Source organism: Onychomys torridus, chromosome 9 (assembly GCF_903995425.1).
Source record: "Onychomys torridus chromosome 9, mOncTor1.1, whole genome shotgun sequence".
Lineage (NCBI taxonomy): Eukaryota > Metazoa > Chordata > Mammalia > Rodentia > Cricetidae > Onychomys > Onychomys torridus.
Genome location: NC_050451.1, coordinates 6,211,115 through 6,228,009, shown reverse-complemented (window position 1 = coordinate 6,228,009; position 16,895 = coordinate 6,211,115). Strand labels below are relative to the sequence as shown.

Below are 16,895 nucleotides of genomic sequence, written 5' to 3'. Positions count from 1 at the left end.
CGGTCCTGGCTGGTGTCTTTGTTGCAGACTGTAGCTTTTGTACTGGTTAGGAGGGTGCAGACCTGACTGACTGGTCAGAAGGACCCAAACACCATTTTCTGCAAAGCTGCATGTCTCTCCACACCTGTTATTGGTATCTACACAACAGCCATTTTGTGCCCAACCTGGTACATGGTTCACTCAGACACTTCGTACCACTTTGGTCTTATTCAAGTTTAATTCCAATAACATAAGACATAGAATTAGGGCATATGACAGATGCCTAACAATGAAAAAAATAGGGCCGAAGCTTCATTTGCAGTTGGCTCCCTGTGAGTCACGAGTGCTTGAACAAGCAGATATGGACTGCTCTTGATCCTTCAGCAAAAATGCAAATCCCCATAGCCACCTGCTTGTGTGTTTCTTACTTTGCATCCACCATCAGAAACTCTTGACGCCCTCTTCTTTTGAATTCAGGTTTTGAAATGGACCTCTGGTGGAAAGCTGCACCTTGGGGAAAGACTCCTGCCCCTCCTACCTTACTGTTCCACAGGCCACATGGGTGGCTTTCTTCCCCCACCACCTTGGTCCTCTCCCCCTGCTCTGGTGGCTCTGGTCCTGCTGGCTGGAAAAGGAGCAGCAAACCCATTGATGCTGGGAGGGAGGGTGGGCACCTCACCTCCAATGTTACTTCCCCACGTGGATGCTGTGGATGTTGTTTTTGCTGCTTGTGGCTTCTGCAGCTGGTGCTTCTGCAGCTGTGGCTGCTGCTGTGGCTTCTGCAGCTGAGGCTTCTGCAGCTGTGCCTTTCTGCAGCTGTGGCTTCTGCTGCTTGTGGCTTCTGCTGTTGTGGCTGCTGCTGTGGCTTCTGCTGCTGTGGCTGCTGCTCTGGCTCCTGCTGTGGCTGCTGCGGCTGTGTGTGGTGGCAGCTGCTGCTCCTGCTGCTGCTCCTGCTGCTGATCCTGCTGCTGGCTGCTGCTGCTGGCTGCTCCTGCTCCTGTTGCTGCTCCTGCTCCTGCTGCTGCTGCTGCTGCTGCTGCTGCGGAAACATCTTCGTGGTGGGTTTGAAACAATCACTACTGTCAGAAGAGCTCTCCCCCTCCTCTACAGACTGTTGGTCCCGCCTTTGTTCCGGGCCCGTCTCCTTTCCAGCATCTCCTCGAAGGAATATCTGGCAGCTGAAGCCCTCTCGGATGCAATGCTGGGCATGTTCCAGCAGTGTCTCCAGTGTGGGAAGACTCTGCAGCAGGCACGCAGCGAAGGCCATGGTTGGTGGTGACCAGCCAGTCTGGTGGTGCTCGCAGCTCCTCCAGGCAGCAGTCCACAGTGTCCTCAGGGCTGCGGGCAGTAGTGCTTGCAGGCTTCCAGCTCCCAGTGCAGGGTCCTGTATTGGAGGCCATCTCGAAGGAGGAGCCTTTCCGCCGCTGTCGCTGATGAACTCAGCCTCGCGGATGAGGGGCTTCCTGGTGACTGGCTCAAAGCCATCGTCAGTCTCCCAAAGCCACTGCCACACCACGCAACAGTCTGCACGTGAGTGTACAGGGCACACACGCTCTCGGGTGGGGGCATCCTGCTGCTCATCGAACCTGCTGGAGGTCCAGGACTGGTACGGAGAATAGGACTGGTACTCTGAGGACGACTGGGATGACGGAGAGCTGCTCCAGCCCAGCACTGCATGTGTCCGGGCTGCCAAGTAGATGTCCTCGGAAGGAAGGCAGGCCCTGGCCGGTGAGATGACTCATTCCTCCTCATGTCCCTGAGAAGTGGAAGGACAGTCTTATCAGTGCTTTCAGAAGGCTCCACACAGAACTTGCCTGAGAAGCCACCCACAGAATCACACAGACTCTGGTGGCTTTGGGGAAGGTTGCCTGTTATTCATCAGAGATGACCATAATTGTTATCTCATGAGGAGGTTAGAATAAAAGAGTGTGTGCATTTCATCAAACTGATGTGTAAAAGGCCAACACCTGGCTGACTGAAAAGTAGATGTTGGTTTCGACCACAGGATGCAGTTGTATTTGTGGATAAAATAAATGAACCAGGAATGTGTGCCAGAATAGACACAAAAGATAATGCAGCTGCTAAATGAAAAGAAGCTATCACAATTCCACTTAGGAGACATTCTAGAAAAAAAACAAATCTTATAGAGACAGAACAATTACCAAGAGCGGGAGGGCAGACAGGACATAAGGGTGCCTTAGGGAACTTCTGGGGTCATGATAATCTCTTGTGCTTTGGCTATGGCTCCCACTCACATGAACGGTGTCACTGTTCTTTCTACAGTACACGTCACACAGGGCAGACACCAGGTCAATAACACCCACTTGAAAATCGAGAATGGAGCTGTGCTTCCACTGAGCATATGTCCCAGCTTCTGCTTCTCTGTGACTAGCAGGGTCACAGGGACCTCCACCTGCTCTGTGGGACACACACTATGCCTGTCACCATCAAAGCGCATGCCTTTAAGACTCAAAACAAGCCTACAGAATTTCACTATTTGGATTTTTATCCAGCAGACAAGGAAATGGAGGCAAAGAGGACATGCACGCCTGGCAGAGCCACTTGGCGCCAAGAGCAGATCTTATCCTAAAGTGCTGCCTGAAGACACACCCTGGTGGCCACTGAGTTGGCATTCTAGATTAGCTCACATTCACATACTATAAAGGGACGTTCATATTACTACAGGACTTACAGGATGTTGACATAATATTTTTTTCAAACACATTAAAATCAATACCTAAAAGTGAACAGTTACATTCTCCTCTACATATCTTCTGAAATATCTCCCATAGATGCACAACAGCCTAGGAAGTACCAGCTTCCTCTGAAGATCACTTTCTTCATAGCCCTTCCCCTATCTGCTTTGTATGAGCAACACACCCCTGTGACAACAGCATCAGAGACCAACCTGTCCCTTCTCCATCTATTGGCCACCTGGCCAGCACACTTCCCCGCTCTCCTCTGTGGACTCTGGGCTGGCCATGCTGACAGTGATCCCACTGATTGGTGACTGTTCTCTCCTGTGCTCCTTGAGATGGTGTTTCATGACTTCAAACCAGCACCCAGAATCTAGGTGAGAGCTGGTGTGGGCTGTGGTGAAGCCCTCCAGCCAGCCTCAGCCTGAGTGTCCACATGATCACTAGGATCCTGGCTTTATTCTGTGATGTCATCAGTGACACGGGTCTGTTCTGTGACCCTTGGCAAGGGTAAAGTCCCTGCCAGGTTACCAGGAAAGGGCCCCAGTGTGAGTTCATCTCCCTCTGTGATCTTCTCGGCCTGGTGTATTCTCAGGAACACAAACACAGGCACATGCTCTCAAGCATGTGACAAACATAAAGAGCCAAGCACAGGGATTGGGGAGGTAGCTCAGGGATTAATCGCCCAGGCTATACTTCCAAAGCACACAGATTTCATTCCCACATAACATCATCTGTAATTCCAGCCCCAAGAAATTGATGCCGCCTTCTGGCCTCTGTGGGTATTGCACTCATAAAGTGCAGAGATAGAGGCAGGCAAAACATCTACACACATAAAATGAAAAAAAAAAGTCAAATATGTAAGTTCTTACACACATAATGTGAACGTCCACACAGACATGGTACATTAGTATATGTTGACAGCATTCACACAGACAGACACACACATAAGCATATTTCACACATAGACACACATCCATGCACATGATCTCACACCATATGAACGGAATCATAGATATGCTCACAAATGGACAGCCATCACCTAACATCAGCATGGCCTGACTTCACCTCACTGAAACAGTTTGTCAGAAGCTTGTTTCTAAAGCGCCCACCTGGCCAGTTTAGGCTTCCCAGCACACTGTGCCACTCCCTTTCTGCACACCTTGCCCACTTCCTGTAGCTTTGCCTCCTCTTGGATGCCCACACACGTGCTGGAAGCCTCCTCTCCTGGGCTTGGGGCTCTTGACTCTGTCATCCCTGTCGGTCCCAAGTCCTAAGATCTTTGTTTTTCTTGATGACATTAGCCACACATATACACACACAATTATCTTTCCTGTTTGTTTTTGAAGACAGGATCTCCCGCATGTAGCTGAAGTCAACCCTGAGCCAGCCTACATTGGCCTCAAACTACCCATCATCTCACCTTTATGTCCTGAGTGGTGGGATTGCCACCACACCAGACCCAGCTCTCTCCAGATGTAAACTCTGAGATGTCCTTCATCTTTCTCATTACATGGCTCATACTTAAGCACCATCCAACACATTTACAAGTGCCACAGCAGTACCTGCCAAATTAGGGACTAAACAATGAATATGTTGAGCTGACTAGGCCATAACCTACCTCCTGCAGCTGGCTGCTCTCTATACCCCAAAGCCCTGAAGCTCCCAGACATGCTGGTTCTTCTTGCATAAAGACTTAGGGAATCTCCACTTTTACAATCAGCCTAGCCCAAGTCCTGCTGCCCACCCGCCCGCCCCCTCCTCCAGCAAGCCTGGCATTTGCAGCAGGCCCACTCAGTTGCTCAATCTCACCAGCTTCAGTCCTTTGAGTTCTAGATTCTCAGCAGTTATAAAAGGTGATGGATTTATAAGAACCCCAATATTCCCAAAGCAACCCTAACATCACCCACACACATCCAGCATCCTGGCAAACTCCTGAGCCAGGAAGTCACACCTGCAACGAGTTCACGGTTGAAAGAGGAATCTGCAAGCCCCTTCTTTCCACGTAAAGAAAGGCATGTCTTCTGAGAAACAAAGGATACCCCATAACATTTGAATCCACAATGGCAGAGGACAGTTAGAACATTTAAGTGATAACGCAAGTAACAACTTTCTGGCGGAAAAGACAACTGGGCCAGCAAATGATCCTGAAAATTTGTATTCTGTACTAGAAAAGATGAACTTAGGTCCCACCTCATGTGGAACAACTAGAATATTCTTCATACAGCTCAGAAGTTATGTTTTAACAGTAAGTGTGCAGAGAGAACAATAATGTGTATGCAATTTTAGGGTGGCTTTACTAAGCAGTATCTGTTCACACAAGCACTATGGGTCTTTTTATTTTAGATTTTTATTATATTTTGTTTATTTATTTTTGTGCTGCGAGTGGGGGCAGGGAAAGGGGGTACACATGTGTCATGCATGAGTTGTGGAAGTTAAGGGGACAACTTACAGAATCAGTTCTCTCCTTCCGTGCCTGGTGGGTTCCGGGGATTGACCTCAGGTTGTCAGTCTTGGTAGTGTTACCTTTGACCCACTGAGCCATCTCCGATACCCACTTGTCATTCTTTATCTGTGAACATCAGTGTTCAACTGATCTCTTACTGCTCACAGTGGTGTTATCTACCTAGAGTGCCAGCATTTGAGAAATAGAGTTAGCAAAATCAGAAGTTAAAGCCTAAACTGGGATCCTATCTCAAAAAAAAAAAAAATGCAAAAAACAAAACTTCAAGTTGTAGTTCCATTTCTCTATGCCCTAGCTAAATGAAATGAAAAGCTAAAAGAAGTTAATAGGCATTGTCTCCAGAATGAAATAGGAAGCTGAGATGTATGAGAAGCCATTCCATGTAGCCATCATTAGCCGCTTAAAAGCTCACTTGTCTACTGCATCAGTCTCTGCTTAGAAGAGGCGAAATGAGGAAGACTGAGGATGGCAAGGGCTGGTGAAGTTGGGGGACAGCCCACTAACACAGAAACTTCACATTTCAGCCATCACATCTCTCCATGGGATGCTCCACACTGTACACAAGACCATCATGTCAGTGGGCATGCTCCACACTGTACACAAGACCATCATGTCAGTGGGCATGCTCCACACTGTACACAACCATCATGTCAGTGGCATGCTCCACACTGTACACGCTACCATCATGTCAGTGGGCATGCTCCACACTGTACATGCTACCATCATGTCAGTGGGCATGCTCCACACTGTACATGCTACCATCATGTCAGTGGGCATGCTCCACACTGTACACAAGACCATCATGTCATGGGCATGCTCCACACTGTACACAAGACCATCATGTCAGTGGCATGCCACACTGTACACACTACCATCATGCCAGTGGGCATGCTCCACACTGTACACAAGACCATCATGTCAGTGGGCATGTCCACACTGTACACGACCATCATGTCAGTGGCATGCTCCACACTGTACATGCTACCATCATGTCAGTGGGCATGCTCCACACTGTACACAAGACCATCATGTCAGTGGGCATGCTCCACACTGTACACAAGAGCATCATGTCAGTGGGCATGCTCCACACTGTACACACTACCATCATGTCAGTGGGCATGCTCCACACTGTACATGCTACCATCATGCCAGTGGGCATGCTCCACACTGTACACACTACCATCATGTCAGTGGGCATGCTCCACACTGCACATACTACCATCATGTCAGTGGGCATGCTCCACACTGTACACAAGACCATCATGTCAGTGGGCATGCTCCACACTGTACACATGACCATCATGTCAGTGGGCATGCTCCACACTGTACACACTACCATCATGTCAGTGGGCATGCTCCACACTGTACACACTACCATCATGTCAGTGGGCATGCTCCACACTGTACACACTACCATCATGTCAGTGGGCATGCTCCACACTGTACACAAGACCATCATGTCAGTGGGCATGCTCCACACTGTACACACTACCATCATGTCAGTGGGCATGCTCCACACTGTACACATGACCATCATGTCAGTGGGCATGCTCCACACTGTACACGCTACCATCATGTCAGTGGGCATGCTCCACACTGTACACGCTACCATCATGTCAGTGGGCATGCTCCACACTGTACACGCTACCATCATGTCAGTGGGCATGCTCCACACTGTACACGCTACCATCATGTCAGTGGGCATGCTCCACACTGTATACACGACCATCATGTCAGTGGGCATGCTCTGCACTGTACATGCTACCATCATCTCTTTCCTAGGACCACATCTGCATTATGTAAAATAGCACACATGAGAAATACTGATTTCAGCTTTGGCTAATGATAAAAAGAGAAAAAAAATCAGGAAACATCCAGAAAGGCAGCAACAGAAAGAAACAGTGAAATAAATCACAGTGCGAGCAGACTATGTAACACCACTCCATAATGAGAGCCTCTCTTGCTAGCAATCAAATGTAGTGATGACCTCACTTGGGTGAAAACTAAATGTGGGCCCTTCTCCACAAAAGCCCCAAGTAGAATTCTGCTCTAAACAGATCTAAAGGCACAAAAAGGATTAGAAAACAACATACCCGAGTGTGAGCAGCCCTCTTCAGAGAGAAAAATTAGTTGGACTATGGGAGACTGACTTTCCCAGATAGTGGACTAGTGAATTTTTTGTTGGCATGATAAAATGCCATGACCTAAAGCATGATCTTAGTGAAGAAAGGATTTGTTTTGGTGTATAGTTCCAGGGGGTCAGAATCTGCAGCAGTTGAATGTACGACAGCATGTGCAGCTGGCTGATCACATTTTCATACACACAGGGGAAGCAGAGAGAAAGAACAGGGAATAGACCAAGACAGACTATGCATGTCCCAAGCCTACCCTCTTCCTCCAGCAAGTCTCCACCTCTGTGTTAGCTAGTTCTCTGTCCACTTGGCAAAAAGGACTCTACAAGTGAGAAAATGCCTCCCTAAGATTGGCTGGTAGGCAAGTCTGTGGTGTCTTGATTAATGATAGATGTGGGAGGGTCCAATCCACAGAGGCGGTGCTACCCCTGGGCATGTGGTCCTGAGTTGTATGATCAAGCCATGAGGAGCAAGCCAGAAAGCAATGTTCCTGCAGGGTCTCTACTTCAGCTTCTGCACCCAGACTCCTGCCTTGGATTCCTGCCCTAACTTCCTTCCTGACGGACTGTGACATGGAAGTGTAAGCAGAATGAACTCTTTCCTCCTCAAGCTGCTTATGGTCATGGTGTTTACCAGAGCAAGAGAAACTCTAAGACACCCCAAAGGTCCCATCATTTCCTCAGAGAGCCCTCACAAGTGGGGCCAAGTGTTGGAACATGAGCCTACAGGAAACACTTTTCATTCCAGACACCGCAGATGCCACACCAGCTGAAGCTGGTCCTGCAGGCTGAGCCAGGGTAGATTCTGTAGTTGGCTCAGACAGGACAGTGTGGAGGAGAGGAGCTTGTCAATGACCAGTGCTAGGCTAGCAAAGGAGGCCTCCTCTCCACCCTCCCCTCTCTCCTTTCCAGTCATCCACCATGCTTTGAGAACGCTCAGAGCATGTGGAAAGGCCACACAGACAGTCCAGGCAGCAGCCTCTGTGGGTCTCTATCAACCACTTGATGCAAGAGCCAGACTATCTTTAAACGACCATGCTGCCCAGCTGTGGTCCAGGTGGGGCCCTGGATATCTTCTCCTTGCCCTGTTTGAATTCTCAGCCCCCAATAAGTGGGGCTTGTTTCTTGTGCACTATATTAGAGGGCAATATGTTACCCAGCTACAAAGATTCAGTAGGCATTGATGTTCCCTGTAGTGTTTAAATATGTCCAGATGAAAGGGCTCACTGGCCAGCATCTGGCTCTGTAGGTCTCCCTGGGCCCATCAGGGAATTTCGGAAGCAGGTGACAACTAAGAACCAGGCGATCATTAGGGTTTTCTAGGACAGCCTGGGAGGACACTTCTGCAATGTGCCCTTCTGTTCAGACCCAGTGTTCCTGTCAGTGGCTTCAGCACCACAAACCCCATCTCACAGGAAACTGCCAGCTGGATGACAAGATTGATAGACATTTGGTTTTGTCCTGAGTCTCACAGTTTCTAGTCAGAAGAATGTTTCCCAGACTTTCTAGTCAGATCCTCCCCTCCTCCCAGAATCTCCATGTGACCTTTGCAATCCTGTCCCTGGTACCAACAGGAAGGCACTGTTCACACTTCTTACACATATGGAGGCTGAGGCATGGTGGGAGGTCTGTGGAGGGTTCTGACCCCCTAGGTGTGCAGGGCAAGGGCTCTGCTAGGCTGTCCTAGTGTGGCACACGAGGTTGCTTCCTAGGTTGCTTAAACTCTACAAATAGCATGCAATTGTCCTTCACCGTCACAGGGCCTTCGGACTGCTCCTGACCTTCACTTCCTCCACGCAGACACTGGGCAGACAACACTCTGATGGCGCTGCTCAGTCCTCTCCAGCCCCACCCCTTGCCCCCCACCTCAGCTCCAAAGGCTTCCAGCTGGGTCTTCAGTCTTGCCAGGAACCTCTCTGCTTCTCTGAGGCAGCCAGGAAGGGTGGTGTGCAAAGCCCCAAAAGGCCCAGCACAGCATTTTCTTGGAGCTCTGGCCGTCTCTTGGCCAACACTCTGCACACATCGCATGTGAGCTGTAAGCCTGGTCCAGAAAGTCTGCAGTATTTTCCTACCCTTTCTTCCAAACTCTGCTCCTCCCTGCCTCGGATCTTCTCAGCTGAGAAGGCGACAGGAAGCAAAGCAGCCACAGCCAGGCAGGAAGCAGAGATTCCACACTTGCCTTGCCTGGGCTTCTAATTCCAGTGAGACTTGTGCTTTGAAATAGGCTACGGGAGCGTCAGATCAGCCACCCCACACAACCAGAGCCAGGAATAGTGTGCCCATGCCTGGTGTGGCCGTCCGTGCTCCAGCTGTGTGCTTGGGGATTTCTGTGGCCAAGCCACAGTGTAAAAGGGACCCTTTCTTCCCGCTGAAAGGTAAACACCTCCCAGCAGTGAGGACTTCTGGGGCCCCTCCTCAAAGCAAGACCTAGCACCCAAGGAAGAGGGGCAAGTGTCAGCGGCCAGAAACTGGGCCAGGTATGGGCAGCAGTATAGAGTCTAAAGATGACCTCACTCTTGTGTTATTCGTTCCTTCTCTCTCTCGGGAAGCTACTGCTAGTGGTAAGCCTAACTCTGGGTGGCTCTTGCTCTGATCTGTATTTGGCTCGTGTTACTTATTAATAAGACTGTTTAGAAATTCATTCTACAGCTCTTCTCCATCCTTCACCATCTTCACCAGGGTTTTTCTCAAATGCAGTCTCATTTGCTTAACAGTCAAGAGCTCCTTGATGTGGCCAATCGATATGGAATTCAGGTCCATGATTTGCACTCTCAAGCCCTACTGACCTAACTACCACCGCCCAGGCAGCAGAACCCCAAACAGATTACTTCCAGGTCAATTTTTTCACCATTAAGGTCATACAGCATGCTCAAAACACTCTCACACACATGTTCACACATGTCCACATAGACACACTTCAATCTTCCACCAAAGGTCTCCCCTATCAGTCAGCAAACATTACTTCCTGCTATCAGCTGAAGACTCCAAGTCCTTTACTTGATTCCCCAAATAGGTCTTGAATGAACTTCATCCCTCTTGTCCCATCCAAATCCTCGCCATTATTGGCCGAGGATTCCTGCGCTAGGCTTACAAACCTTCCCGCCTTCTCATTTTCTCCTTTTGCTACTATCCCAATCCTTACACCCGACACTGTTGTTTAAACATGTGACCTGATCCTGTCACATCCATCTTCCTAAACCAGCGCATAGAATGAGAATGAGCTAAGGGACGTGACTGAGAAAAATTCACAAGAGCAAACCTGTCGGCCGGGAAGACAGGGAGGGCAACTTACATCCCACTTGAGTGCAGTGTGCCAAGACTGTGAGGTTTGAAGTCTTAGACACTTTAAGAAAAGGGCCGTTGGCTAGAGCATAGCAAATGAACCTGGTAGTGCTGAGGCAGATGAAAAGTGCCCCGGGCGAGCTCTGCAGGGCCCTGCAGGTCAGGGGAAAAGCACCTTTGCCATTCTTCTAATCAGTTCACCCCTCACTGGCCTCATGGTCCCCAAACAGCACCTACACCTGTTTCATTATTTTATTCCTCTTGCACCTGTGCCTGGTCAGCGCTGAAAGTATGGGGAGCAATACCTCCAGCTTGCAGCTGGGTCAAGTGGCTGGCACTTCTCAGAATGCACTCAGTCATTTCTCTCCCCAAGGTCCTCATTTTGGCCTAGCCCATGGGTTCTTGAACCTGGAGCGATCTTACCTCTACGGCAGTTACTCCCTGGGTATACTTTTGATTGTCATGGGAAGGAATACTTCTGGCCTCCACAAGAACCCATTTAGCACACAGTGTCTGCAATGCTGTCTTTGTGAAACTCTCTTGCATAGTATTCTGCCTGACTTATATACTATGTATGAACACTTTTCTGATCAACCACTTTGTTTTAGGGCCCCTTCTCTTGGGTCCTTGGACTTTCTTGATGAGATTAACCCTTCGCTTTGTAGTTGACTGTGTCATGGGCATCATGGGAGCTTGCATACAGCTTGAGCATCCCCAACCCCAGAAACCAAAACCCAAACTGTGAACTGGCTCCCAGTCTGAAAACTTTCTGAACCCCGACATGATGTCACAAGTGGAAAACTTCACACTTGACCTCATTGTGATTGAGCCCAATGAAAAGCAGGGCAGTACAGATGCTAAATAGACTTCTTTTCTGGATACATGTATATGGTGTTTATGAAACAGGATTGATTTTGTTTACACTTGGGTCCCATTCCCAAGATATTTCATTAACTATATTGCAAACAAGTCCCACTTCTGAAAGTTTTGGAAATGCTTGGCCTCCAAGCATTTTTAATAAGGGGTCACTCAAGCACATTGGGCCACATCAGTCACATACCTATCCCAGCGGTCCTGGCTGGTGTCTTTTGTTTGCAGACTGTAGCTTTTGTACTGGTTAGGAGGGTGCAGACCTGGACTGACTGGTCAGAAGGACCCAAAACACCATTTTCTGCAAAGCTGCATGTCTCTCCACACCTGTTAATTGGTCATCTACACAACAGCCATTTATGTGCCCAACCTGGTACATGGTTCACTCAGGACACTTCGTACCACTTTAGTCTTATTCAAGTTTAATTCCAATTAACATAAGACATAGAATTAGGGCATATGGACAGATGCCTAACAATGAAAAAAATAGGGCCGAAGCTTCATTTGCAGTTGGCTCCCTGTGAGTTCACGAGTGCTTGAACAGCAGATATGGACTGCTCTTGATCCTTCAGCAAAAATGCAAATCCCCATAGCCACCTGCTTGTGTGTTTCTTACTTTGCATCCACCATCAGAAACTCTTGACGCCCTTCTTCTTTTGAATTCAGGGTTTTTGAAATGGGACTCTGGTGGAAAGCTGCACCTTGGGGAAAGACGTCCTGCCCCTCTACCTTACTGTTCCACAGGCCACATGGGTGGGCTTTCTTCCCCCACCACCTTGGTCCTCTCCCCTGCTCTGGTGGCTCTGGTCCTTGCTGGCTGGAAAAGGAGCAGCAACCCATGATGCTGGAGGAGGGTGGGCACCTCACCTCCAATGTCTACTTTCCCACGTGGATGCTGTGGATGTTGTTTTTGCTGCTGTGGCTTCTGCAGCTGTGGCTTCTGCAGCTGTGGCTGCTGCGCTGTGGCTTCTGCGTGGCTTCTGCAGCTGAGGCTTTCTGCAGCTGTGCCTTCGCAGCTGTGGCTTCTGCTGCTGTGGCTTCTGTGTGCTGTGGCTGCTGCTGTGCTTTGCGCTGTGCTGCTGCTCTGGGCTCCTGCTGGTGGCTGCTGCGGCTGTGTGGTTGTTGGCAGCTGCTGCTTCCTGCGCTGCTCCTGCTGCTGCTCTGCTGCTGCTGCCTGCTGCTGCTCCTGCTCCTGTTGCTGCTCCTGCTCCTCCTGCTCCTGCTGCTGCTGCTGCTGCTGCTGCTGCTGCGGAAACATCTTCGTGGTGGGTTTGAAAACAAATGCACTACTGTCGAAGAGCTCTCCCCCTCCTCTACAGACTGTTGGTTCCGCCTTTTTCCCGGGCCCGTCTCCTTTCCAGCATCTCCTCGAAGGAATATCTGGCAGCTGAAGCCCTCTCGGATTGCCATGCTGGGCATGTTCCAGCCAGTGGTCTCCAGTGTGGGGGAAGACTCTGCAGCAGGCCACGCAGCGAAGGCCATGGTTGGTGGTGACCAGCCAGTCTGGTGGTGCTCGCAGCTCCCTCAGGCAGCAGTCCACAGTGTCCTCAGGCTGCGGGCAGTAGTGCTTGCAGGGCTTCCAGCTCCCAGTGCAGGTCTGTACTTGGAGGCCATTCTCGAAGGAGGAGCCTTTCCGGCCGCTGTCGCTTGATGAACTCAGCCTTCGCGGATGAGGGCTTCCTGGTGACTGGCTCAAAGCCATCGTCAGTCTCCCAAGCCACTGCCACACCACGCACAGTCTGCACGTGGGTGTACAGGGCACACACCGCTCTCGGTGGGCATCCTGCTGCTCATCGAAACCTGCTGGAGGTCCAGGACTTGGTACGGAGAATAGGACTGGTACTCTGAGGACGACTGGGATGACGGAGAGCTGCTCCAGCCCAGCACTGCATGTGTCCGGGTTGCCAAGTAGATGTCCTCGGGAAGGAAGGCAGGCCCTGGCCGGGAGATGACTCATTCCTCCTCATGGTCCCTGAGAAGTGGAAGGACAGTCTTATTCAGTGCTTTCAGAAGGCTCCACACAGAACTTGCCTAGAGAGCCACCCACAGAATCACACAGACTCTGGTGGCTTTGGGGAAGGTGCCTGTTATTCATCAGAGATGACCATAATGTTATCTCATGAGGAGGTTAGAATAAAAGAGTGTGTGCATTTCATCAACTGATGTGTAAAAGGCCAACACCTGGCTGACTGAAAAAGTTGACTGTGGTTCGACCACAGGATGCAGTTGTATTTGTGGATTAAAATAAATGAACCAGGAATGTGTGCAGAATAGACACAAAAGATAATGCAGCTGCTAAATGAAAAGAAGCTATCACAATTCCACTTAGGAGACATTCTAGAAAAAAAACAAATCTTATAGAGACAGAACAATTACCAAGAGCGGGAGGGGCAGACGGACATAAGGGTGCCTTAGGGAAACTTCTGGGGTCATGATAATCTCTTGTGCTTTGGCTATGGCTCCCACTCACATGAACGGTGTCACTGTTCTTTCTACAGTACACGTCCACACAGGCAGACACCAGGTCAATAACACCCACTTGAAAATCCGAGAAATGGAGCTGTGCTTCCACTGAGCATATGTCCCAGCTTCTGCTTCTCTGTGACTAGCAGGGTCACAGGGACCTCCACCTGCTCTGTGGGACACACACTATGTCCCTGTCACCATCAAAGCGCATGCCTTTAAGACTCAAAACAAGCTACAGAATTTCCCTATTTGGATTTTATCCAGCAGACAAGGAAATGGAGGCAAAGAGGACATGCACGCCTGGCAGAGCCACTTGGCGCCAAGAGCAGATCTTATTCCTAAAGTGCTGCCTGAAGACACACCCTGGTGGCCACTGAGTTGGCATTCTAGATTAGCTCACATTCACATACTATAAAGGGATGTTCAATTACTACAGGACTTACAGGATGTGACATAATATTTTTTTTCAAACACATTAAAATCAATACCTAAAAGTGAACAGTTACATTCTCCTCTACATATCTTCTGAAATATCTCCCATAGATGCACAACAGCCTAGGAAGTACCAAGCTTCCTCTGAAGATCACTTTCTTCATAGCCCTTCCCCTATCTGCTTTGTATGAGCAACACACCCCTGTGACAACAGCATCAGAGGACCAACTGTCCCTTCTCCATCTATTGGCCACCTGGCCAGCACACTCCCGCTCTCCCTCTGTGGACTCTGGGCTGGCCATGCTGGACAGTGATCCCACTGTATTTGGTGACTGTTCTCTCCTGTGCTCCTTGAGATGGTGGTTTCATGACTTCAAACCAGCACCCAGAATCTAGGTGAGAGCTGGTGTGGGCTGTTGGTGAAGCCCTCCAGCCAGCCTCAGCCTGAGTGTCCACGATGATCAACTAGGATCCTGGCTTTTATTTCTGTGATGTTCATCAGTGACACCGGGTCTTGTTCTGTGACCCTTGGCAAGGGTAAAGTCCCTGCCAGAGTTACCAGGAAAGGGCCCCAGTGTGAGTTCATCTCCCTCTGTGATCTTCTCGGCCTGGTGTATTCTCAGGAACACAAACACAGGCACATGCTCTCAAGCATGTGTACAAACATAAAGAGCCAAGCACAGGGATTGGGGGAGGTAGCTCAGGGATTAATCGCCCAGGCTATACTTCCAAAGCACACAGATTTTCATTCCCACATAACATCATCTGTAATTCCAGCCCCAAGAAATCTGATGATGCCGCCTTCTGGCCTCTGTGGGTATTGCACTCATAAAGTGCCAGAGATAGAGGCAGGCAAAAAACATCTACACACATAAAATGAAAAAAAAAAGTCCAAATATGTTAAGTTCTTACACACATAAATGTGAACGTCCACACAGACATGGTTACAATTAGTATATGTTGACAGGCATTCACACAGACAGACACACACATAAGCATATTTCACCACAGAGACACACATCCATGCACATGATCTACACCATATGAACGGAATCATAGATATGCACTCACAAATGGACAGCCATCACCTAACATCAGCATGGCCTGACTTCACCTCACTGAAACAGTTTGTCAGAAGCTTGTTTCTAAAGCGCCCACCTGGCCAGTTTAGGCTTCCCAGCACCACTGTGCCACTCCCTTTCTGCACACCTTGCCCAACTTCCTGTAGCTTTGCCTCCTCTGTTGGATGCCCACACACGTGCTTGGAAGCCTCCTCTCCTGGGCTTGGGGCTCTTGACTCTGTCATCCCTGTCGGTCCCAAGTCCTAAGATCTTTGTTTTTCTTGATGACATTAGCCACACATATACACACACAATTATCTTTCCTGTTTGTTTTGAAGACAGGATCTCCCGCATGTAGCTGAAGTCAACCCTGAGCCAGCCTACATTGGCCTCAAACTACCCATCATCTCACCTTATGTCCTGAGTGGTGGGATTGCCACCACACCAGGACCCAGCCTCTCCAGATGTAAACTCTGAGATGGTCCTTCATCTTTCTCATTACATGGCTCATACTAAGCACCATCAACACATTTACAAGTGCCACGCAGCGAGTACCTGCCAAATTTAGGACTAAACAATGAATATGTTGAGCTGACTAGGCCATAACCTACCTCCTGCCAGCTGGCTGCTCTCTTATACCCAAAGCCCTGAAGCTCCCAGACATGCTGTTCTTCTTGCATAAAGACTTTAGGGAATCTCCACTTTACAATCAGCCTAGCCCAAGTCCTGCTGCCCACCCGCCGGCCCCCTCCTCCAGGCAAGCCTGGCATTTGCAGCAGGCCCACTCAGTTGCTCAATCTCACCAGCGTTCAGTCCTTTGAGTTCTAGATGTCTCAGCAGTTATAAAAGGTGATGGATTTTATAAGAACCCAATATTCCCAAAGCAACCTAACATCACCCACACACATCCAGCATCCTGGCAAACTCCTGAGCCAGGAAGTCACACCTGCAACGAGTTCACGGTTTTGAAAGAGGAATCTGCAAGCCCCTTCTTTCCACGTAAAGAAAGGCATGTCTTCTGAGAAACAAAGGATACCCCATAACATTTGAATCCACAATGGCAGAGGACAGTTAGAACATTTAAGTGATAACGCAAGTAACAACTTTCTGGCAGAAAGACAACTGGGCCAGCAAATGATCCTGAAAATGTATTCTGTACTAGGAAAAGATGAACTTAGGTCCCACCTCATGTGGAAACAACTAGAATATTCTTCATACAGCTCAGAAGTTATGTTTTAACAGTAAGTGTGCAGAGAGAGAACAATAATGTGTTGCAATTTTAGGGGGCTTTACTAAGCAGTATCTGTTCACACAAGCACTATGGGTCTTTTTTATTTTAGATTTTTATTTATATTTTTGTTTATTTATTTTTGTGCTGCGAGTGGGGGCAGGGAAAGGGGGTACACATGTGTCATGGCATGAGTGTGGAAGTAAGGGACAACTACGAGAAATCAGTTCTCTCCTTCCGTGCCTGGTGGGTCCGGGGATTGACCTCAGGTTCAGTCTTGGTAGCT

The 16,895-nt window shown here is 49.1% G+C and overlaps 2 pseudogenes; both read right to left on the bottom strand.

Annotated features, from left to right (window-relative positions):
• Positions 1 to 970: 970 nt before the first annotated feature.
• Positions 971 to 3,025, bottom strand: LOC118590976 (annotated as a pseudogene).
• A 9,577-nt stretch (positions 3,026 to 12,602) lies between these two features.
• On the bottom strand, positions 12,603 to 14,676 carry LOC118590982 (annotated as a pseudogene).
• Positions 14,677 to 16,895: the final 2,219 nt, after the last annotated feature.